The following is a 25,033-nucleotide window of genomic DNA, read 5'->3' on the forward strand; positions in this document are numbered from 1 at the left end:
CCTGTCTCGGATTAAGGCGTTTAGCAGACTCGAGATACATCAGATTTTTGTGATCAGTCAAGACCACCACACGATGCTTAGCACCCTCGAGCCAATGACGCCACTCCTCAAATGCCCATTTCATGGCCAACAACTCCCGATTGCCCACATCATAATTTCGCTCGGCAGGCGAAAATTTCCTAGAGAAAAAGGCACAAGGTTTCATAACAGAGCAACCAGGGCCTCTCTGCGACAAAACGGCCCCTGCCCCAATCTCCGAAGCATCCACCTCAACCTGAAAGGGAAGTGAGACGTCAGGCTGGCACAAAACAGGCGCCGAAGTAAACCGGCGTTTCAATTCCTGGAAAGCCTCCACGGCAGCAGGAGCCCAGTTAGCTACATCGGAGCCCTTCTTGGTCATATCCGTCAAAGGTTTCACAATGCTAGAAAAATTAGCGATAAAACGACGGTAGAAGTTAGCGAAGCCCAAGAACTTCTGAAGACTCTTAACTGACGAGGGCTGAGTCCAATCAAGAATAGCTCGGACCTTGACTGGGTCCATCTCCACAGCAGAAGGGGAAAAAATGAACCCCAAAAAGGGAACCTTCTGTACACCAAAGAGACACTTTGAGCCCTTGACAAACAAAGAATTTTCACGCAAAATTTTAAAGACCAACCTGACCTGCTCCACATGCGAATCCCAATCATCAGAAAAAACCAAAATATCGTCCAGATAAACAATCAAAAATTTATCCAGATACTTCCGGAAAATGTCATGCATAAAGGACTGAAAAACTGAAGGCGCATTGGAGAGCCCAAAAGGCATCACCAAGTACTCAAAATGACCTTCGGGCGTATTGAATGCGGTTTTCCATTCATCACCTTGCTTAATGCGCACAAGGTTGTACGCACCACGAAGGTCTATCTTGGTGAACCACTTGGCACCCTTAATCCGGGCAAACAAGTCAGACAACAGCGGTAAAGGATACTGAAATTTGACAGTGATCTTATTTAAAAGCCGATAATCAATACAAGGTCTCAAAGATCCGTCCTTTTTTGCCACAAAAAAGAATCCTGCACCAAGAGGGGAAGAAGACGGACGAATATGTCCTTTCTCCAGAGACTCCTTGATATATGAACGCATAGCGGTATGTTCAGGTACCGACAGATTAAACAGTCTTCCCTTAGGAAATTTACTGCCTGGGATCAGATCTATAGCACAGTCACAGTCCCTATGAGGAGGCAGTGCACTGGACTCAGACTCACTGAAGACATCCTGATAATCAGACAAATACTCCGGAACTTCCGAAGGCGTAGAAGAAGCAATAGACACAGGCAGGGAATCCCCATGAATACCACGACAGCCCCAACTTGAGACTGACATAGCCTTCCAGTCCAGGACTGGATTATGGGTCTGTAACCATGGCAGCCCTAAAACAACCAAATCATGCATTTTATGTAAAACCAGGAAACGTATCACCTCGCGGTGTTCAGGAGTCATGCACATGGTAACCTGTGTCCAATACTGCGGTTTATTTGCTGCCAATGGTGTAGCATCAATACCCCTAAGAGGAATAGGATTTTCTAATGGTTCAAGAGTAAAACCACAGCGCTTAGCAAATGAGAGATCCATGAGACTCAGGGCAGCACCTGAATCTACAAACGCCATGACAGGATAAGATGACAGTGAGCAAATCAAAGTTACAGACAGAATAAATTTAGGTTGCAAATTACCAACGGTGACAGGACTAACAACCTTAGCTATACGTTTAGAGCATGCTGAGATAACATGTGTAGAATCACCACAGTAGTAGCACAAGCCATTCCGGCGTCTATGAATTTTCCGCTCATTTCTAGTCAGGATTCTATCACATTGCATTAAATCAGGTGTCTGTTCAGACAACACCATGAGGGAATTTGCGGTTTTGCGCTCCCGCAACCGCCGGTCAATTTGAATAGCCAGTGCCATAGTATCATTCAGACCTGTGGGAATGGGAAAACCCACCATAACATTCTTAATGGCTTCAGAAAGGCCATTTCTAAAATTAGCGGCCAGTGCACACTCGTTCCAATGTGTCAGCACGGACCATTTCCGAAATTTTTGGCAATACACTTCAGCCTCGTCCTGCCCCTGAGACATAGCCAGCAAGGCCTTTTCTGCCTGAATCTCAAGATTGGGTTCCTCATAAAGTAAACCGAGCGCCAGAAAAAACGCATCAAGATCAGCCAATGCCGGATCTCCTGGCGCCAGCGAAAAAGCCCAATCCTGAGGGTCGCCCCGTAAGAACGAAATAACAATTTTTACTTGCTGAGCAGAATCTCCAGATGAACAGGGTCTCAGGGACAAAAACAATTTACAATTATTCACGAAATTCCTAAACTTAAACCTGTCTCCGGAAAACAGTTCAGGAATCGGTATTTTAGGTTCTGACCTAGGATTTCTGATAACATAGTCTTGTATGCCCTGCACACGAGTAGCCAGCTGGTCCACACTTGTAATCAAGGTCTGGACATTCATGTCTGCAGCAAGCATAGCCACTCTGAGGTAAAGGGGAAGAAGAAAAAAAAAAACCTCAGAATCTTCTTTCTTATAATCCCTCTTCTGCAATGCATTAAACATTTAATACGGGCCTGGCAAACTGTTATGACCCCAATGGCGAGGGTCTCAGAGGAACGTGGAAGTCTGCAGAATACAAAAATCCAGCTCATAGGGCAGTGGTAACTGGGTTGACCATATATCTACTCCTAACGCCAACACTAGAAGTAGCCGGGGATCATTCCTACGTTGATTCTAGATGACACGCGCCAGCCGGAGAATCTAGCTACCCCTAGTAGAGGAAAACAAAGACCTTTCTTGCCTCCAGAGAAGGGGACCCCAAAGCTGGATAGAAGCCCCCCACAAATAATGACGGTGAGGTAAGAGGAAATGACAAACACAGAAATGAACCAGGTTTAGCACAGAGAGGCCCGCTTACTGATAGCAGAATAAAGAAAGGTAACTTATATGGTCAACAAAAACCCTATCAAAATCCACACTGGAAATTCAAGAACCCCCGAACCGTCTAACGGTCCGGGGGGAGAACACCAGCCCCCTAGAGCTTCCAGCAAAGGTCAGGATATAGATTTGGAACAAGCTGGACAAAAATACAAAACCAAAACAAATAGCAAAAAGCAAAAGGCAGACTTAGCTGATATAACTGGAACCAGGATCAGTAGACAAGAGCACAGCAGACTAGCTCTGATAACTACGTTGCCAGGCATTGAACTGAAGGTCCAGGGAGCTTATATAGCAACACCCCTAACTAACGACCCAGGTGCGGATAAAAGGAATGACAGAAAAACCAGAGTCAAAAAACTAGTAACCACTAGAGGGAGCAAAAAGCAAATTCACAACAGCATAGCTCTTGACCAGTGGAGGAACCAAAAGAATGAATAAAGACAAGACAATACGAGTTTGCAGATGATTCTTTCCAATATCCAGATTTGCACTTATCTAATCATAGAAAACCAGCAAGTTGGTTAGACATTACTTATATTTCATGAATTCATCAGTATGATAATTTTTGAAAAATATGAATGAGATACTTCAGATTTTTTTCACAGTCCATTGTCCACTGGTCTATGCTTATGACTTTGAAGGTCAGGTATTAACGACTATTTTTGAAAATGGGAATTAGAACTAGATTTTTTGTGGAGGACAGGATTACGCATTGCGGTTGTGCATGTGAGCCTTCCTTTTATACTTTCTTATTCCTCGGTTGAACTTAATGGACATTTGTCTTTTTGAACCATATTAGCTATGCTACCAGTTGAAGAAAGCAAACAACAGGGAAAGGAAGCTTGTAATAAATGCTAATAATACATTTCAGTCTGGCAAATTAACAGTCAAAATGGCACTTTTGATGAGGGACATTGGCTACAAGTTTCATTGTGTCTTTGCATAGCATAGGCTTAGTCTTGTTTCCTTTTTGTAGTCATCACACTTTTATATGTATGTAGCTATAGGAAAAATTTGGATCAATTAAGAAAACAGACTAATGTCTACAAAGTTTGTGGTTATGACCAACTGCAGATATGCCCTTACAAGCATAATCTCAGGATAGCTAGAGGGCCATTGTTAAGTACAGGGCTGATTTTTAAATAGGTATGTTCAAAAATACACATGTATTACGTATCAATTTTTACTGCAGATGTTGCTGTGCATTTGACCCTTTTTATTTCAAAGTGACATCTGTGGTAAAAAGATCTGGGTCAACTCTGAGTGAACTGGCATGCAGTGAATTTTAAGTTTGTACTATTATTTGTCATGGCTCTTCTGCAACAAATCCCAAGAGTCTGAACATACTCTAAAACTGTCAACACCAGAAATCACAATTCCAGAGATGACAGAGTAAAAAAGGAAGTCCCTCCAATTGTTGATAACCACTGATTGCGCCACCTCAGGGGTTAAGACATTGCTTTGATGTGGCAGCTGTCAATCCCAGCCACCTGTCAAATGTTAAACACAAAATCTAACTTTGAAAATCAATAGAAGTGCCTTTTAGGGGTTCATTTACACAGAATTACTAAACATTTACCGATTGCTGGTCAAATAGCCTGATTACACAGGCAGAAAAAAATAAACTGCGTACTGAGCAATCTGTAATAGATCGCTCAGTGCATAAAAACTGCCATGGTTCTCGGCAGTGTAAGTCATGTTTGCCCCACTGAGCATAATGATCTTTTGTGCTGCGCAAAAGATCATCTCACAGGATGAACTAGAGCTTTGTTCATGCATTGGGTTATTGTCAGCCTGTCTACATGGCAATATTTCTGTGAAAGGAGCGTTCAAGATTATTTTTCAATGTAAATGCAGCTTTACTCAGGGAACTCATCACCTGAACCATTGCGTAAATGCGTATTTGACGGTTGGTGGCAATGGAAAAAATGCAACCATGAAAGTAATCCCTTGCATGAAACATCCAAAGTCACCCCTTTAATCGGTTCCTGTAGCAGGCTCACACATGGTCCAGTACAGGACTAAGATTAAGAAGACATATAGCTTTCACATTGTGATAATGATTACCATATCGCAACACAGAAGACTGACGAATATAGATTATGTGTCTCTTGTGACAAAGTATTGGAGGGGAGAAATGTTTCACTGAGGCTATTAGCTTCAGCGATTTGAAACCTAAAAGTTTGCTCCAGTGTACTAAGAGAGAGAGGAGTTAATTAGCCATTTTAAGGGATGGGTTTTACGTGAACAACTAAAGAGCAGGTGGGAGGTTGTTAATCATATCTCCACCCAACGGTGGGGTTTAGAAGGTAAATAGCCTTCTTAGTCATTCAGTACGTCTGGAGAGGCTAACTCCAGAGTGGTGCTCGTGTTTGTAGTAACCTGTTTGGTAATTGTGAGCAGGCGGATCCCCACAGGGTACACAGACTGTGTACCATTTTGTTTTGCCCAAAGGGCTGTGTTTATTTTTACATTGCACTGGTGTATCTGCATGTATATAATAAACCAATGGAAGATTTAAAGAGACAGTGTTCCTGTATCTACTTCCGTGTGCAGCCAAGTGAGACAATCTACCACACGTGGTGGAGAATGCGGGTAATTTCTCCAGGAAGCATGTGTGACGGCTGAGGACAAACCGCATGTCCTGGGTGAAGGCGGACATAAGCCAGGAAGTAATGTCAGACAGCATGAATGAGCTGATCAAATATGTAGTCCAAGTCCAACAGCAGCAGCATTCACAGCACGTACAACAGCAGTTAGAAAAACAAGAAAAAAAATTGTTGGTGCAGCAGCTCCAACCGCAGTAGCGACAGCATGGATATCCTTGCAGAGGCCGTTCGTGGGAGGCTGGCAGCCCCTCCCCCAAGCCTAGGTGACGACACATATTTCCAAAAGCAGAAGACGAACGATGCAAAAAATGACCCCGACTGATGTGTTTGAAAGGGTAGCAGTGCAAGAGAAACTGCTGCCGAAGCAGTGGGTGGTCTTACAAGATGCCCAGGAACTAAAAACTGAAATACTGGCACGATCAGGGTTGACTACATCTGTCTGAGCGTAAAGGGTCCACTACTGGGCGTATTACGATGATGAATAGCGTTGAGCGAATTTGATCAGGTCCCTGCTTATTCGGCAAGCTGATCAGCTGTCCGGCGCTACAGCTGTATGTGTCGCGGCTGTGTCACTGTCATAGCACATGCATGGATAGCACAATACACAGGCTCTCCATGAATGTGCTGTAACAGTAGCACATGCAGCTGCGGCGCCGGACAGCTGATCAGTCGGCGCGTTCCATGTATCCGGGTTCCTTCTGCAGCTTATTCAGCAAGTGCTATAGCTTGCCAAATAAGCAGGGACCCGATCAACTTCGCTCAACTCTAGTGATAAACCCCCTCGCTTCCAAATGTTCGATCTGCATCTGGTACAGAAGTGGTTGCAGCCAGAGTTCTCCACCCCAGCCCAGATAGTAGAGTGGATCCTAATGGACAGATTTATTCACTACCTTCTCAGGCCAATGCAGACCTGGGTTGCCCAGGGGGACCTCTGAAATGCGGATGACCTGGTTGGGCTAGTGGACAGGTACAAGGTGGTCGAGAGGTCCCTAACGAAGACGGCTGGTTTTGCATTCCAATACTGGGGTACTCAGAAGCCCAAATCTCAAGAGGGGTAGTACAGACACATATTGGGGTAGTCTGGGGTGATGTTATAACCCTAGGGGCATTAACTAGTCTTACAGTAGGGGATCGCCCTTGTTAGGGCGGCAGCCATGCAGGGGCATGACAATAAAGGGAAATGATAGAATATTCTCCCCCTGCCTATATAATTATGTTCTCTCCCCCTGTACCGGTTGACTATTTGGGAGAAATGGATCCTTTGACCCTATGGGAAGTTATCTAACAGGGACAAAGGAAGGACGATTCTGGTGAGGTTGCATCAGTTTTCTAATTTGAGCATTGATTTTGAGCACTTGCACTTTAATTGGTGATTTGAATGTCTATGCATTATGGCATTTGGAATTTCATTTATGTAATACATTAAAGGTTACGTTTTATTTTAAATTATCTACCCTGCTGCTATTATTGAGATATATTTGGGAAGGTGCTGTGGCTCAGAGTATATCTGAAGCACAGGTTGCTATTATTCTGGTAGTCCGATGTCCTAAGGGGTTGCCAAAGGCTGCTGGTAAAGACTTGATCTGCTGGAGATGTTCTGGACACATAGCTGCCCATTGTCCTCCGAACAGATGGACTAAAGTATAGGTAGGCACTGTTTGTACTATGCCTATCCCACCTGCTGTGTGGACAATCAGCCCAGTGAGGGGCCGCAGACAGGTCCCGTAATAATAAATGGGGCACTGGCATTGGAAACCTTGCACTCGGACAGTTTGGTAACCCTGGTAAGGGCCACTATTCCCCACCAGTTGATCCCCGGAAAACACGTGGGTGTCCGCTGTATTCAGGGGATGCCAAAGACTACCCCATTGCCAGAGTGACTTTAAAGACGGACTGTGGGGCCTGATTCCCATGAGGTTGGAGTGGTTAAGGACCTGCTACACCCGGTGATAATAGGGCGGGACTTTAGCTTGTTCTGGGATTTATGGTGGAAGGCGGGGGTACCAAGTGACTCAGACAGGACCCGGTTTAACCATGATGAATTCCCATCGCAGTTGGAGGTGGATAAGTCCCCCCTGTGTGTCCTTGCTGGTGACGAGGACTAGATGGTGACCAACGATGCAGAGATTCCTGAATTGGGGACTTCTGAAGGAAATGTTGGGACTGCTCAAATGCAGGATCTTATTTTAAAAGGGGTATTTGACAATATGACTGTGATAAATGGGGTCACTCCAGAGCCAGGGGTTGACACCAGGTTTCCAGTCCTAGAGCCCGCACTCGCTGCGGTGCACTCGCTGCGGCCCGGAGGGGGATCAGAAGACATCGGTGGTCACCGGGGGAGCGCTGTGGGGTAAGTAAAAAGCGCAGGAAGAATAATAATTTTTTTTTTGCTTATGGTCTATGCCTAATGAAGAGGCCTGACTAGTCTCGAAAGCTTGCAATTTTTGTTACCATCTTTTCAGTTAGCCTTTAAAAGGTATCAACTACTGAGGACTCTCAATTCTAAAAGGTTGTTTCAAAGAAACAGGTGCGCTCGCATGCTGCGTATTTCTGCATTTACGCTGCGCTAATTAGCGCTGCGTTAATGCAGTGAAACGCAGCTCCGTAATGAATCCCAGCAAAATCAATGTCTTTTGCTGAAATGCGTCCACATGGTCCGTCTTTTTGCAGATGCGCTTTGTACTGCAAAGTGCATCCGCAAAAAGAATTACCATGTCAATTCTTTTTGCGCTTTCTGTTCTTCTTACTCACCTCACCGGGTTTCCACTGTGATCGCTCCTCATCCCGGCACTGTAAAACCTGACACAGGACCTTAAACAGCACCATGCGACCAGGTGACATCACCAGTAACATGGTGCTTCCAGGTCCTAGAGTCCGCGCTCGCTGCGGCTCGGTGGGGGATCAGAAGACACTGGTGGTCACCAGGGGAGAGCTGGGAGGTAAGTATAACGCGCAGGAAGAATAATATTTTTTTTCCGCTTATTGGCAGGGTTGAGCCTAGCCACACTGCTGCCTGAGGCAAACTGCAAAACGGCACCCCTCTACAAACACATATACAGCCCCCCCTATAGGGCTCCCACCTCATATACAGCTCCCCATAGGGCTCCCATATCATATACAGCCCCCCATAGGGCTCCCATGTCATATACAGGCCCCCATTGTCACGCTCACGCCCTGACTGGTAGGTGTGAGCTTGGGGGGTTTGTGGACCCACTGTGCCACAAACCTAACTACCCTGGAAGGGGCGTGACTATGACAGCTGCCTGAGTTTTCACTGGAGCCTCTGATGGTGAGGTCAGGCTTGTGCAGCAGGCAGCTGCCAGGTGCTACTCCAGGGTGGTGTCTGGCTGTGGCTGCTGATCCCACTTGGAGAACAGGAACACTAGCACAGGTGCGGGCATCAGGCAGGACTAGCAGAAGAGCACGTCTGAAACTCAGACGAGTAGGCTGGCACGGCTGAGACACAGGGCTGGCAGAGACACGGCAGAGAACACAGGGCTGGTAGGCACGGCAGAGAATACAGGGCTGGTTGGTGTGGTGTATGAAGGAACAGGTAGGGACCTGTTCACACAGGAGGTGCAGGTATGGATATGAAGTATGAAGGAACAGGTTGAGACCTGTTCACACAGGAGGTGCAGGTAAGGAAACAAGCAGGAAGGAATGAAGTATGAAGAAACAGGATGGGACCTGTACACACAGGGAGAGAAGTGCAAGGCTGCAGATAGGAGCGGAAGAGCAGCAAGAGATAGCGTAGCAACAAAAGCTAAGCAGAGCAGAACCGCAAGGAATGAGGAGAGGAGCTGCAGCAAGAGATTTCTGCAGAAGCTAAGCAGAGCGGAGCCACAAGGAATATGGAGAGGAGCTGCAGCAAGAGATTACTGCAGCAGCAGAAGCTAAGCAGAGAGCAGAGCCACAAGGAATGTGGAGAGGAGCTGCAGCAAGAGGTTTCTGCAGCAGCAAAGCATAGCAGAACCGCAAGGAATGCGGAGAGGAGCTGCAGCAAGAGATTACTGCAGCAACGGGAGCGGAGCAGAGTAGAACGCAGCAGAACAGCAGGAGTACGGAGCAGAGGTAAAGCCACACAGGTACAGAGCAGGCAGAGCCGCAAGAGTGTGGAGCGTAAGCAGACTGAGAACACAAGGAAAGACACAGCAGGGAAGGAAGCCACAGACAAGGAGACCGAGATAAGACTAAGTTCAGACAAGGAACAAGAGCAAAGACACAGGGACCAGGATATTCTGCCTCCTGGAGGGCGGACAACAAGATCAAGGCAAGAACACTGAGAAAAGCCTCTAGAGAGGGAGTAACAGAGCAAGGCCTGGCAAATTCAGAAGCAAAACACAAACTGAGCTAACACATTGCACAGGCCCAGTTGTCCACTCGGTGGAGCTGCACTAAATACTGGAGGCCTCTTGGTAATTGGTCAGGAACAGATTAGACAGGTGCACCTGATTCCTATAAGAACCAGAGAGTTCAGGCGCCGCCCCCCTATGCACACAGCCAGGAAGCATGCAGAGAGCAGAGACACAGAATATGGAGCTGGCGAGAAACAGAAACCACACTATGACCTGGAGCAGTGGGTAAGATATTGTGAGATGAGAGGCCATGCCGTGGTGCCAGCAGAGTTGTTACACCCATATCATATACAGCCCCCCATAGGGCTCCCAGATCATATACAGTCCCCCCATATGGGAGCCTTTTGGGAGTCCATCTCATATACAGCCCCCATATTGCTCCCACACAGCCCCCATAGGGCTCCCAGTCCCACATCATATATAACAGCTCCCCACATTATTTCCCATCAGGTCACTGTCTGATTTAACAAGTATTTACATTTTTTTTTAACTTCATCTTCTCTCCTCCTACCAGCTCCAGCAGTCTCCCCAGCTTGTGTGTCGGCACCGCACTGCGGGACTTGGTGCACTCAGTGATGATGTCATCACTGACTCCAGGCCCCGCCGTGCTAATCTGCAGTTCAGGTACGGCCGTCACACCCTGAGGCTGGGATTAAAGCTCCTACTAGTGGATGCGGGTGCCCTCCCCTCCATCATGACGCCCTGGTGCCCTGCCCTCTGCCTACAGCCAGCGCTGCCTGAAGCAACCGTTACCATTACCTACTCAAACAGGTGGCGGTCGGTGGCCTCATCATGCGTGCCCCTGCTTCTATGGGGGTCAGCTGCCCCTGCTTCTAGGGGGGTCAGCTGCCCCCCGCCCCTCTGTGGGTACTGGCATGTCTGGGGGTAGACAAAACTCAAGAGCGCGTCTTTCAGAGGTTCTACTTGCCCAGATGTTACAGGGAGATTGTTTACTGCCGGTTGTGCCCTACCTGTCAGCTAACTGCTCCCGTATCCCACTTCCGTAGTCTCCTACTGCCAGAGGCGTAGCTAGGGTTTCAAGTTAGGGGGGGCGAAACATCTGAGTGGGCCCCTAACCAGCTAACCCTGATTACAGCTACGGTTGCGCACTCTAATAGTGAATATAGGGGAACCTCAGAATATGACCCTACTGTTATTGAAAATAAATCTTTATACAAAAACGAACATTGACTTTACCGCCATATTGTGACCATATGCAACTTTGATGGTCACAATACTCTGAGTGCCCCTACAACAATAATGCTTAAGTGCCCACTTAACATTTAATAATGTCCCCTAAGTTCCCCCATGTACTGCTCCATTATACACAGTATGGTGAGCTTAAAGCTTCCCTATACACAGTTTAAGGCCCCCACAGCTCCCCTATACACAGTATGATGATTCTATAACTCCCCTATACACCGTATGATGTTCCCACTGCTCCCCTATTTACACAGTATGATGTTCCCACTGCTCCCCTATAGATAATATGAGCCCAATGCTCCCCTATACACAGTATAATGCTGACAGAACTCCACCATAGAAAGTATAATGCCCCCCAGAGCTCCCCTATATACAGTGTAATGGGCCAACAGCTCCCATATGCACAATATGCCTTCACAGTTTCCTATACAAAGTATGATGGGCCGGCAGCTCCCATCAAACAGTATGATGTCCCCCACAGTTCCCCTGTACACAGTATGATGGGCCCACAGCTCCCTTATACACAATGATGGGCCCCCAGCTCTCTTATACACAGTATGATTGGCCCGCAGCTCCCTTATACACAGTATGATTGGCCCGCAGCTCCCTTATACACAGTGTGATGGGCCCGCAGCTCCTATACACAGTATTATGGGCTCGCAGCTCCCTTATACACAGTATGATGGGCCCGCAGCTCCCTTATACACAGTATGATGGGCCCGCAGCTCCCATATACACAGTATGATGGACCCACAGCTCCCATATACACAGTATGTGTGCACAGCTTCCTTATACACAGTATGATGGGCCCGCAGCTTCCTTATACACAGTATGATGGGCTCGTAGCTCCCTTATACACAGTATGATGGGCCCGTAGCTCCCGTATACACAGTATGATGGGCTCGTAGCTCCCTTATACACAGTATGATGGACCCACAGCTCCCATATACACAGTATGATGTGTGCACAGCTTCCTTATACACAGTATGATGGACCCGCAGCTCCCGTATACACAGTATGATGGACCCCCAGCTCCCGTATACACAGTATGATGGACCCCCAGCTCCCGTATACACAGTATGATGGCCCGCAGCTCCCTTATACACAGTATGATGGGCCCGCAGCTCCCTTATACACAGTGTGATGGACTCACAGCTCCCTTATACACAGTATGATGGACTCACAGCTCCCTGTCATGATTTGGATGCCCCGGTCATTTACTCATCCTCCGGCGTATTCACTATTTAGTGCCGCTGCTCAAACTTGTGAGCGCAGCTTCTGACTGACCAGAAGTTAGAAGCTATGTCACAAGTGCTCAATGTAAGACTATGAGGCTATGTGCACTTGTTGCAGATTTGTGCGGATTTCCTGTGTTTTTTGTGCAGATTTCACCTGCGTTTTACCACCTGCGGAATCCTATACAGGAGCAGGTGTAAAACGCTGCGGAATCCGCACAAAGAATTGACATGCTGCAGAAAAAATGCAGCGTTTCCGCGTGGTATTTTCCGCACTATGGGCACTGCGGATTTGGTTTTCCATAGGTTTACATGGTACTGTAAACCAGATGGAAAACTGCTGCGAATCCGCAGCGGCCAATTTGCAACGTGTGCACATAGCCTGACAGTGAGAAAGAGGCCAGAAAGAGGCTCCCATAGACTCACATTGATTAGAGACCTCTGCGCTGCTCCATGAAACACTGGAGCCTTGGACAGGACACAAACTGCAGGAGACGGAGCCGAGCGGAGACAAAAACAGATGAAAACGCCAGAAGGTGAATATCAGACAGGAGGCAGGGGACGGGGATTTTCAGCACCGCTCCAGCAGTGAAATAAAAAATAATGCTGGAATGGTGCTGTAAATGTGGTGCAGCTCTTGGTTACTGTATGGGGGCTTCTTATACTAATACTCATAAAAGACCCAGGTGGTACGTATCAAAAGCCCCCTACCCCCCCATCTCCAGCCTCCCCAGGCAGCAAATATTACATGATGGAGTACATATAATATAACAATACAATATAATATTCAGCCCCCAGTGACCTGTCCCCCCTCCTCCAAAGCAGCCCCAATGCCCCCATCAACTCACATCTACCCCATCAGTGCTCTGTCCCACCTCACCCACCTTCTCCCCTCACAACACCCAAATGGTCTTACATTCACCCCCCAGTACCCTGTCTCCCCTCCCCCACAATACCCCCATGGTCTCACACTCACCCCCCAGTACCCTGTCCCCCCTCACCCACTTTCAGCGCCCACAATACCCCAACAGTCTCACACTGACATACCTGAATTTAATAAACCTAATAAGTCCCATCCCCAGCACTTACTGATAAAGTTTGCACTGCAGGCAGGACCAGGAAGTGTCTAGGTGAAATGCAAGGTGGGCACTAGGACCCAGCGTGCCTGAGCTAATCTGAGTGAAGAAAACTGCAGCCAGGAAAAGCTTCATGATCAGGTCAGACGGGCGAAACCATTCACTGCAGGAGGGAGACTGCAGCCGCCACTGTGCTAGTAGCGTGCAGAGTCTCCGTCAGACGGGAGCAGACATTACACTGCTCTCCTCCTATGCGGTGTTCTGCCTCGTCACAGAAGTGGCCCTGGCTCCCAGTGGGCCCCTTCATGTGACAGGGCCCGGGGCGAGGGCCCCCTGTGCCCCCCCAGTAGCTACGCTACTGCCTACTGCCAATGCTTGTAATAGAGGTCCCATTTGACCAGATTGCCATAGAACTTGTGGGGCCCTTAGTTAAGTCTGCCAGGAGGGCACAATACATCCGATGGTATTGGACTATGCAACACAGTTCCCAGAGGTGGTAAGAATTTAAATTCGTCCACCAGGATTATAGCCGAGAGCTAGTCCATGTTTTCTCCTGGACGAATCTGTCAAAGGAGATCCTGACTGACCAAGGAACTCCTTTTATGTCAAAAGTGATGTGGGAGTTGTGCAAGGCTCTCAAGATTACACAACTCCGGATGTTGGAGTACCATGCGGGGGACAAACGATCTGGAAGAGTCAAGAAGACCTTGAAATCCATGCTTAAGAAGGTCGTGGAGAAGGATCGACGAGACGGGGATTACCTACTGCTGTACCTGCTGTTCTCTATTAGGGAAGTCCCACAGGCCTCTGCGGGGTTCTCACTGTTCGAGCTGCTATATGGACAGCACGCTCAGGGACATCTTGCAAAGGAGACCTGGGAAGCAGAGGTTACACCCCATCAGAGCATCATCGAGCATGTGGCCCAGGTGCAGGACCGGATTGAGGAGGTGATGCCGATTGTGAAGGAGAGCCTCTATCAAGCACAAGAGGCCCAGGTCAGGGTCTACAATCGGGCAGCAAATTTGAGACAGTTTAGCCGTGGCGATCAGATATTGGTGTTGATACCCATGGGAGAAAGCAAATTTCTGGCTAAATGGCAGGGCCTATACGAAGTGGTAGAAAAATTGAGTGTGACATGAACTACACGGTCCACCAGCCAGGGAGAAGCTGTCCCTGCTAAACCGTGGGTAGACAGGAAACCGGTGGAGGCTACATGCCTGGGGGCCAATCCTGAAGCCATGGTCGAGAATGTCACAGTGGCAGAGGCAAAGGCCCAGAAGCAACAGTGCTGAGAACTGAGTCAGCGGAACCGGGATCTGTTTTTAGAGTTTCTGGGGTGTACGCAGCTTGTGGAGCATGACACGGCATGTGCGGGTGAACCAAAAGACAGATTACCCAAGCCTGCCACGAGGTGGTGATCTCAAAGGAGGTAAGGAGAATATTGAGTGTGGGTGTCAAGAAATCAAAGAGTGGCTGGTCCAGCCCCACTGTCCTGGTGCCAAAGCCTGATGGAGAATGGTGCTTTTGTAAGAGGCCAGGGTCAGCCAGATGAATTACCATCCTTGACCTAATGAAAGGGTACTGGTAAATCCTTCTATCTCAACATGCCAAGGTAAAGACGGCATTCTCAACACCTGATGGGTGCTTTCAGTATATCAGTATACCAATCGGTCTGCAGGGAGCCCCAGCCACCTTCTAAAGGGCCATGGGCCAGATCCTAGCCTCTCACAAAAAGTATGCTGCAGCCGGATCCTAACGTCTCACAAAAAGTATGCTGCAGCTTACCTGGACGACAAAGTAATCTTCAGTCTGCATTGGGGAAGTCACCTGCAGAAAGTCTAGGCGGTACTGCATGTGCTGAGGAAGGCAGGGTTTACCATAAACCCAAAGAAGTGTGCCCTTAAGAAAGAAGAGGCAAAATACTTGGATTACATTATCGGAAGGGGCGAAATAAAGCCGCAAGAAAATAAGGTGGAGGCAATCCAGAATTGGCAGCAACAAGTCTCCAGAAAAAGCAGGTTAGGGGGTTTCTGGGAATTGTGGGATACTATTGGCCATTCATCCCAAATTTCGCCATGATAGCTGTCACCCTGACTGAACTTAAGTGCACAAAGACATTGATGGCCAAATGGTCCTCTGAAGCGGAGATTGGATTCCAGGAGTCGAAGCTCGCCCTATGCAAACAGCCTCTCTTGGTAACACCTGACTTCAGTAAGTCCAGACGGACGCCTCCAAGGTTGGCTTGGGAGCCGTGTTATCCCAGAATAAAAAAAAACAAAAAACGATGGGGACATCCAGTTCTATACCTGAATAGGAAACTCTCCTCCTGTGAAGAGGATTGTAAAAAAAAAAAAAAGTGCTTGCCCATCAATTGGTCAATTTAAACCCTGAGGTACCACCCGTTAGGCCGGATTTCAGGCTAGTGTCAGATAATGCGCCCCCAAGATGGATGAGGAAAAGGAAGGGGAAGAATGACTGTGTGACTAGGTGGTTTCTAGCGCTTCAGGACTTTAGTTTTCATGTGGAGCACAAGCCTGGGAAGCTACACGGTAATGCAGATGCCGTTTAAACTTCCCTGTTTGGTTACCGAGTATGTCGGCTTTTGGTAAAGGGGAGGGGAGGGGGAAATATGTGACAAAGTAACTAGCAAAGTACTGGAGGGGAGATATGTTTCACTGAGGCGATTAGCTTCATTGATTTTAAACCTAAAAGTTTGCTCCAGCACACTAAGTGCTGAGAGGGGTTAATCAGCCATTTTAAGGGAAGCGTTTTATGTGAATAACTAAAGAGCGGGTGGGAGGTTGGTCACCGTATCTCCGCCCCAGGGTGCGGATTAGACAGTAAATAGCCTTTTCAGTCATTGCCGCATGTATATAATAAATCAGTGGAAAATTTAAAGAGTGTTACTGTATCTACCTCCATGTGCAGCCAATCTACCACACTCTACTTACCGTGAAATAGATCAATGCCTTACTTGTGTATGACTGACATATATTCTGATTGTACAAGTCATGGTATAACTTATGTATAACCAACATAGATACAGATTGCTCACTTCTCCTTAAAGCCTGTGTGACAATTTCTGTTACTGACACATTCTGTCTGGGGAATACTAGTAATTGCATATCTGTCTAGTGAGCCCTGATGGGATCACAAGGCTCCTTATTATTTTGCTGACTTTCTGATCCCACACACTGTAAAGAAATTATTATATGTATATATTTTCATTCTTATCCTGGTCTTTTTTTACTCATTTTGTTTGGTGGGACCATTATAAAGTGATTTCATTATAAGACATATCTAATAAATACTATGGGGTCAATTCACCAACACTGGTATAGTGCAAGCTAGCACTACTTCAGTCTTGACAGAGTACATGGCATCAAAATCATTACGAGGCGCACGTCCAGGTAGTGGAAACCCCTTCTTGATCTAAATATTTGGCACTGATAAAATAAAAAATCTATACTGACCTTTCATGCCGGCTTCACTGTCCCCGCCTTCAGACAAATAGAACATGAAGTCCAGGCTGCAGCTACTCTATCACTTCCTCTTCATGTTTGACAGGAGGCGGGGTCAGCGACGCCAGTGCTGATTGGGCACCATGGGGAGAGTGAGTGTGGACACCGCAGGAACGGCGCTGACATGGGAGGTGAGTATTGGGTTTTTTATTTTCTTGGGGCCAAGCGTTGGGTATGAGAAGAAGTTGTCAAAGTAGTGGACAATTTCTTTAGTGAATTAAGTTTTCTATATGACTGTCAGCCATTTAAGGTGTAAAAAAAAATGCAAAAATACTAAAGTTATGTTTCATGACCTAATCAATGGCATAAGTCAGGCGTCTCAAACTCATTTTCACTGAGGGCCACATCAGCATTGTGGTTGGCCTCACAGGGCCGCTTGTGATTGTAAGGGCTCGTGCACACGTCCTTGCAACATGGTAGGAGCATGACTGTAGTGCACATACTTGCCAGGGGCTATAAGACAGCTGTCCCTGCACAGTAGAACTATAAAAGAGCTGTCTCTGGGTAGTAGAATTGAGAGAACTGTTCCAGGGTAGTAGAGCTAACAGCGCTGTCCCTTTTTAGTAGAGCTAAGATCACTGTCCCTGGTTAATAGGATTAAAAGCGCTGTCCCAGAGTTATAGGTTTAAGAGCCCTGTCTCTGGGTAGTAGGGCCAAGAGAACTGTTTCTGGGTAGTAGGGCTAAAAAGCTGTCCCTGGACAGCATGGCTAAAGAACGCTGTCCTTGGCTTGTAGGGCTAAGAGAACTGTGCCAGACCTCAGAGTCTAAGATGGACTGTTCCCTGTGTAAAGTACTGGCTGCATCTGCTCTAATTCAAAGATGGAACCTGCTCCCTTGCCTGTCCCTCAGCTAAGTACTGTCTGCCTCAGTTTTGATTTAAAGATTCAGAAATGGAACCCGTTTCCTTTGCTTTTGTCATCCCCTTGGTTAAGTGCTGGCTGACTTCATCCACTCGGTGTCAAGGATGGCACCTGCTCATGCTGGCGCTGACCCCTCTACTAGGGGCTGGCTGCGTAAATTCAGATTACAAGATGACACATATCCTTGTGCTGGCTCCGTCCCCTCTGCTATGCGCTAGCTATGTAGACGTAAAACCAAGCCAGCACTTAGTAGAGGCGGTGGTGTTAGCATGGGGGGGGGGGGGGAGAGGGCTATCTTGGAATTTCAACACTACTTTTTAAGAGCACAGGCAGTAGACATAGAAATACTGTCTCTCTATGCGGGAAAAGTGGAGCGCCGGTCCTTCTGTGTTCTGACTTCATGGGCCACAAAAAATGTTGTGGTGGGCTTTGAGTTTGACACCCCTGATGTAGGTCATAAAATTCAATTTGGTCTGACTAATTGAATCTTTGTTGATTCCAAAAAACAGGCCAGTTGTAGTCTTGTTTTTGGACTAGAGCCAGTATGTCTCCCCTATATGTATTAAGATGACTCACAATAGAGTGAAAGCAATTTGTACCTTTATACCGACCTCTGCATTGTAGCAGGTTGTCCACGTGCACTGTCAGAAAATTAAATCTCTAAGACTACCGAAGAAGGCCGAATGCTATACTTGACTCGACTCGACTGGTGTGCGACTCGCCAAAACTCTTATTCCAGTCAGGTATTGGAGTGCGATTTCTGGAGTTACAGAAGGCCCCAGCTCATCATGAACCAAATGAGCTGTAGCAGAGCCAAGAGAAATAGCCATGAAAACGGCAAAATTTTGGCACAACTCCCAAGTTGCCAAAATGGAGCGACTTTACAAAGCATTGAAAACCAAAATCTGGCATGAAAGCTTTGATGATTCAGGCCCTATAGCTTCTTGAAGAAAAAATTGTCGATAACCCCTTGAAAACCTGGCTTTTTTCCACTTTTGTTGTTTCCTCCTTGCTTTTCATAAATTTTTTAGGTCTCTACTATCCCAGCCTTATTGAGACTATGGGTTGTTGTTTCAAATGACCCCATTACATTTTCCATTACATGAATAGGAAAACAGAAAAAATATAAATAATCTGGATGAAATTGAAGAGAAACTGAATTTCATTGTTATGTTTTTTCAATATTCACTTTTGGGGAAAAAAAAATGATCTGATAACTTTATTTTGCTGGTCAGCACGACTATGTTAACACCAAATTTTTTGAAATATGCACTTTGTTGACAGTCTGACGGTTATAACTTTTTAATACTTTGGTCGATAGCATTGTAGGTTGCCTTGAATTATTTAGGCCAAGCTATAGTTTTTATTGATACAATTTTGGGGGCTGCACAACATCTTATTTCATTTTCTTAGAGGTAGGAAGTAAATAAATGTTTTAGTATTTTATTATTTTGGACAGTTACAAATGTAGCCGTAGCAAATATTACTTTTTTATTTTGTTAGTTACATATACTGTACATTGGAATATTTTGGCCCCAGGAGCGGGGCAGAGCAGCACTCATCAGCCCCCATTTCAAAGTTGGGCAGTGTTATGATGTCATCACTCTGCTGACCTCATCACAGTACTGCTGTCGCCGATGCCACAGAGGTGGTGAGGACGTGGCAGCAAATGGCAAGTGCTTCATGGCGGAGCCGAAGATTAAATATTCTGACTATTATAGGAGGGGTGGAGGAGTCTGTTGTTACTGTGAGGGTATGTTATGAGGCAATGCGGGGAAAATTGTGAAGTAGTATGGTATAGCGAGGGGAAGATGGGACATTATGGAAGGGGGTAAAGTGGGGGTATATAATGGATAGGAGCAGTGTGGGGTGAATATTTGACAGGAAGGGCAATGTGGGGGAGATAATATGGAAAGAGGCAGTGTGGGAGGACATTATGGAGAGAAGCAATGCAGGGGAGGGATTGTTTTATTTTTTTTGGAGTGTGGCAATGTGGGGGGAATAATATGGAAAGGGACAGTGTTGAGGGGACATTATAGAGGGACAGTGTGGGTGGATTTTTTTTGTAGAGGGGGCAATGTACGGAGACAATATGTAAAGGGGCAGTGTGGGGAGGGACATTATGGAGACGAGCAGTGTGGAGGGGACACTTTGTGCAGGAAGCATAGTTAGAGGCATTTATTCAGGAGCACAGCAAGGGAGATATTTTTATTCATGGGGCATTATAGTGATGTTTTTATTTTTAAAGGAACTAAGTTGGAAAGTGCAGAAAACTAGAGAAGGAAGTATGAAGAGATGAGGTGTGGGCATGAAACCTCATCATGGTGTCTGTACTACGACTAAAGGGTTGGAGACAAAAGAGATGTGAACGACTTTACAGAAGATATCACCTATAAGGTATCTGGATGTAAATGTTTATTTGCGATAATGACTAAGCAATCAGTGCTGTGGTTCTTGTATGGTCCCCAGTCTGATGACTAATAACTCCCTGTATCTCCTTACCTTTGTTTAGGACATACTAGGAATTGTAGGTTCATGCAATACAATTGTATACGGGACTGACCTGACACTGCAGTTGTTCGCTGTACTAAACTTGGGTGATACACTACCGTACAAAAGTTTAGGGTCACTTAGAAATTTCCTTATTTTTGAAAGAAAAACACAGTTTTTCCAATGAAGCTAACATTAAATGATTCAGAAATACATTCTATACATTGTTAATGTGGTAAATGACTATTCTAGCTGCAAACGTCTGGTTTGTATTGCAATATCTTCATAGGTGTATAGGGGCCCATTTCCAACAACCATCACTCCAGTGTTCTTATGGTACTTTGTGTTTGCTAATTGTGTAAGAAGGCTAATGGATGGATAGAATACCCTTGTGCAAGGATGTTAGCACAGCTGAAAACAGTTTGGCTGATTAGAGAAGCTATAAACCTGACCTTCCTTTGAGCTAGTTGAGAATCTGGAGCATTACATTTGTTGGTTCCATTAAACTCTCAAAATGGCCAGAAAAAAAGAACTTTCATGTGAAACTCGACAGTCTATTCTTGTTCTTAGAAAGGAAGGCTATTCAATGCGAGAAATTGCCAAGAAACTGAAGATTTCCTACAACGGTCCTCAACTGGTAGCTTAATTAAATAGTACATGCAAAACGCCAGTGTCAACGTCTACAGTGAAGAGGCGACTCCGGGATGCTGGCCTTCAGGGCAGAGTGGCAAAGAAAAAGCCATATTTGAGACTGGCTAATAAAAGGAAAATATTAATATGAGCAAAAGAACACAGACATTGGACAGAGGAAGATTGGAAAAAAGTGTTATGGACAGACGAATCCAAGTCTGAGGAGTTTAGATCACACAGAAGAACATTTGTGAGACACAGAACAACTGAAAAGGTGCTGGAAGAGTGCCTGACGCCATCTGTCAAGCATGGTGGAGGTATTGTGATGGTCTGGGGTTGCTTTGGTGCTGGTAAAGTGGGAGATTTGTACAAGGTAAAAGGGATTTTGAATAAGGAAGGATATCACTCCCATTTGCAACACCATGCCAAACCCTGTGGACAGCACTTGATTGGAGCTAATTACATCCTACAACAGGACAATGACCCAAAGCACACCTCCAAATTATGCAAGATCTACCGTATTTTTCGCTTTGTAAGACGCACTTCCAGTGCTGAAATCTCATTTCTCGAGATCTTGATCCGGAGATCACCATCAGCGCATGCGCCGCTCCTGGCGGCGGCCATATTCCCGGAGACCAGCGCACGTGGAATCCTAGAAGTGCCGGGGCTCTGGGCTGTCGCAAAATGTCAGCAGGGCCCCGGGCAGCGCCAGACACCCACGCAGCACCGCAGACACCCGCAGCAACGGCCAGCAACCGCCGGGCACCCGGAGACACCCGGCAGCAGCACAAGATCCCGCAGCAGCACACCACACATCGGAGCCCCCAATCATCCCTACCTGCGGCCTGGAGCATCACCCCACCCCTGCCTCCTCCAGTAGCGACCCTGGGACCCCGCTTCACTGCAGCCACCACCCCGGTAAGCAATAAGATGCAAGGATTATAAGCACCTTATTTTTCTCCTCAAAATTTGGGGTGTGTCTTTTAATCCGGAGCATCTTATAATCCGTAAAATACAGTATTTAGGGAAGAAGCAGGCAGCTGGTATTCTATCTGTAATGGAGTGGCCAGCGCAGTCACCAGATCTCAACCCCACTGAGCTGTTGTGGGAGCAGCTTGACCGTATGGTGGGCAAAAAGTGGCCATCAAGCCAAACCAGCTTGTGTGAGGGGCTTCTGGAAGCATGGGGTGAAATTTCTCCAGATTACCTCAGCAAATTAACTGCTAGAATGCCAAAGGTCTGCAATGCTGTTTTTGCTGCAAAGGGAGCATTCTTTGACTAAAGCAAAGTTTGAAGGAGAAAATTATTATTTCAAATAAAAATCTTTTTTTCGAACTTTATCAATGTCTGGACTAGATTTTCAATTCATTTGGCAATTCATTTGATTAACAAAGAATTTTGTGTTTTCCGTGAAAACTCATACATCTGGGTGACCCTAAACTTTTGAACGGTAGTGTATATTCCTGCACTGGCAATGGTTCTGGTGAAGTATTCCTGCACTGATGGTGGTTTAGGTGATGTATTGTCCTGTCCTGATGATGGTTCTGGTGCGGCATTCGTGCACTGATGGTGGTTTTAATCTTGTACAGTAGTAGTAATCCATAACATGCTTAATGTTAAAATTGAAAAATCCTCAAAACTTAATCTTAAAACTATTATAAGGATTTGGTTGAGCTTCTACTTAAAAATTGCAGTGCAAGTTTTGGGGTGTTCACAATGATTTTTTGGTGCAGAAACGCTCCAAATCCTTCTCAAATTCTTAAAACTTGTTGTGATTATGTATTAATGTACTGACAGTGGTTCGGGTGAGGTGCTCATGTCAGTTCGCCTTTAACATTTTTATGCAGCCCTTGGGATTGGTTCAGTATGAAATGTTGGCCCTTGGACCAAAACATGTAGTGCAACCCAGACCTAACATCATACACCTCACCAAAGAGAAGCCATACCAGCCATCACATGGGGTGAGTTATTTGAACACCAAATATAGCAGGAAAAATTTAAGTTGATAATCTTGTATGGCCTGCGATTGATGTTATAAAAATCCAAATCGCCCTTCGCAGAAAAATTGTTCCCAATCCGTCCATTTATATGGACTCTTTGGAGTTGGGGATGTCGGGGACACATTCACAGACCTCCAATCCAGCGGTTACAGGTTAGGCTAAGTCCACATTGCGTTAGGGCAATCCGTTTAATGGATCAGTTTGTAAGCAGCACTAACGCAATGTAACGGACAGGTTAACGCACACATAGACTTCCATTAGTGTAATGTATCCTAATGCATGTCAAAATTGGCATGCATTTGCAATGGTCCGTTAGTTCGTGACGCACCTTCCAATGCGGACCACAATGTTTTCGGGTCCGGTACGGCGAACGCACAGTGAACGGAAGCATTCGTTCTGCCATAGAACTCTATTGCAAACGCAAATTACCTAACGTAGGCACATGCATTAACGCGATGGCAAAAATACACCACAGACAATTTTGGGCTCATTTTTAGCGTATCCGTTTAACAGATCTGTTAAATGGACTGCCCTAACGCAATGTGGACCTAGCCTTACTGACCTGGTCAATAGGCTGAGAATCGATCTTCCCATACTTAATCACAACCATCCCACAAAATGCAACTGAATCTCACAAAGTTCAAGAAAGCAGAGCACCGCCGCTGGCTGTCAGAAATAACCAATGCTGAAAACAATACCGCTTAGGTTCAATTACGCAAATCTTCGGGTGCTGACCATAGAAGAAACAATGATGCAGTGTCCAAAAGAGTGACAAAAGGTGGCACTCACCAGTGGCACTGACCCGTAGAAGCGCTATTCACGGCCCATTGTCCTTGCACTCCACTGCCCTCCCTCCAGCTGAAGATGTCATTTTACAAGTTTGTCTAATAAAGCATGGATTTTATATGGTGAGTGCCACCTGTTTGGATACCAAAAAATCCAACTGTTTTTGTACCATCAAATATTCGCGTGACTGCTTGTAAGGTTTATGGCTGCACTACCAGTCTCCGCTCAGCCTTAAAGGGTTTGTCTGCCCGGTTTATGGCTGCACCACCAGTCTCCGCTCAGCATTAGGCCGGCGTCACACTTACCGTTTAAAAAAATTGGTCCGATTTTGATGGCCGAGAATCGCACAAATGTTCCCGAACAGTGATCCGTATGTCATCTGTGTGCAATGCGAGGATGTGATTTCCTCGCATCTAGTAACAGTGTGACATCCGTATGGCATCCGTATGAAATGCGATTTTTTGACATGTGCTTTTACATACAGCAGTTCTGTCTATGTAAAAGCTCATGTTAAAATCGCATTGCATACGGATGTCACACTGATGTCACACTGATGGTCCGTGTGGTGTGCGAGTTTTTCTCGCACCCATAGACTTGCATTGGCGAGTCTCAGCTGAGATACGCTGACAATCGCAGCATGCTGCGATTTCACTCGGATCCTGAATATGGCCGAGAAAGCAACGGATGATAGGAGCTGCCACATAGGTTAACATTGGTCCGAGTGCTATGCGATTTTTTTATTGCATATCACTCGTCCGTATTACGGTCTAGTTTGACTTCGGCCTTAAAGGGTTTGTCTGCCCGGTTTATGGCTGCACCACCAGTCTCTGCTCAGCCTTAAAGGGTTTGTCCGCCCAGTTTATGGCTGCACCACCAGTCTCCATTCAGCCTTAAAGGGTTTGTCCGCCCGGTTTTAATTTACAAAGTGTCCCGATGTGCTCTAAAAATGATAACCAGGTGAAATATTACAAAACACATCGCTACCGATCACCGCCCATAGGAGACCGAGTGTGGACACCCAGAGCGGCATGGGGGAAGGCTGGGGGATCATGGAGAAAGGCTGGGGGGGGGGGGATCATGGAGGAAGGCTGGGGGATCATCATGGAGTAAGGCTGGGGGGTGGATCATGGAGGAAGGCTGGGGGGGATCATGGAGGAAGGCGGGGGGATCATGGAGGAAGGCTGGGGGGGTCATGGGAGAAGGCTGGGGGGGTCATGGAGGAAGGCTGGGGGGGGATCATGGAGGAAGGCTGGGGGGATCATGGAGGAGGGCTGGGGGATCATGGAAGAG

General features: G+C 46.5%; 1 long non-coding RNA gene across 1 annotated transcript in view; it reads right to left on the reverse strand.

Moving 5' to 3' along the window:
* LOC143804792 (uncharacterized) overlaps positions 1-25,033 on the reverse strand; it is a 34,933-nt gene that overhangs the window by 4,947 nt on the left and 4,953 nt on the right. The gene's annotated exons all lie outside the window — the stretch shown is intronic.

Source organism: Ranitomeya variabilis, chromosome 2 (genome assembly GCF_051348905.1).
Source record: "Ranitomeya variabilis isolate aRanVar5 chromosome 2, aRanVar5.hap1, whole genome shotgun sequence".
Taxonomy (NCBI): domain Eukaryota; kingdom Metazoa; phylum Chordata; class Amphibia; order Anura; family Dendrobatidae; genus Ranitomeya; species Ranitomeya variabilis.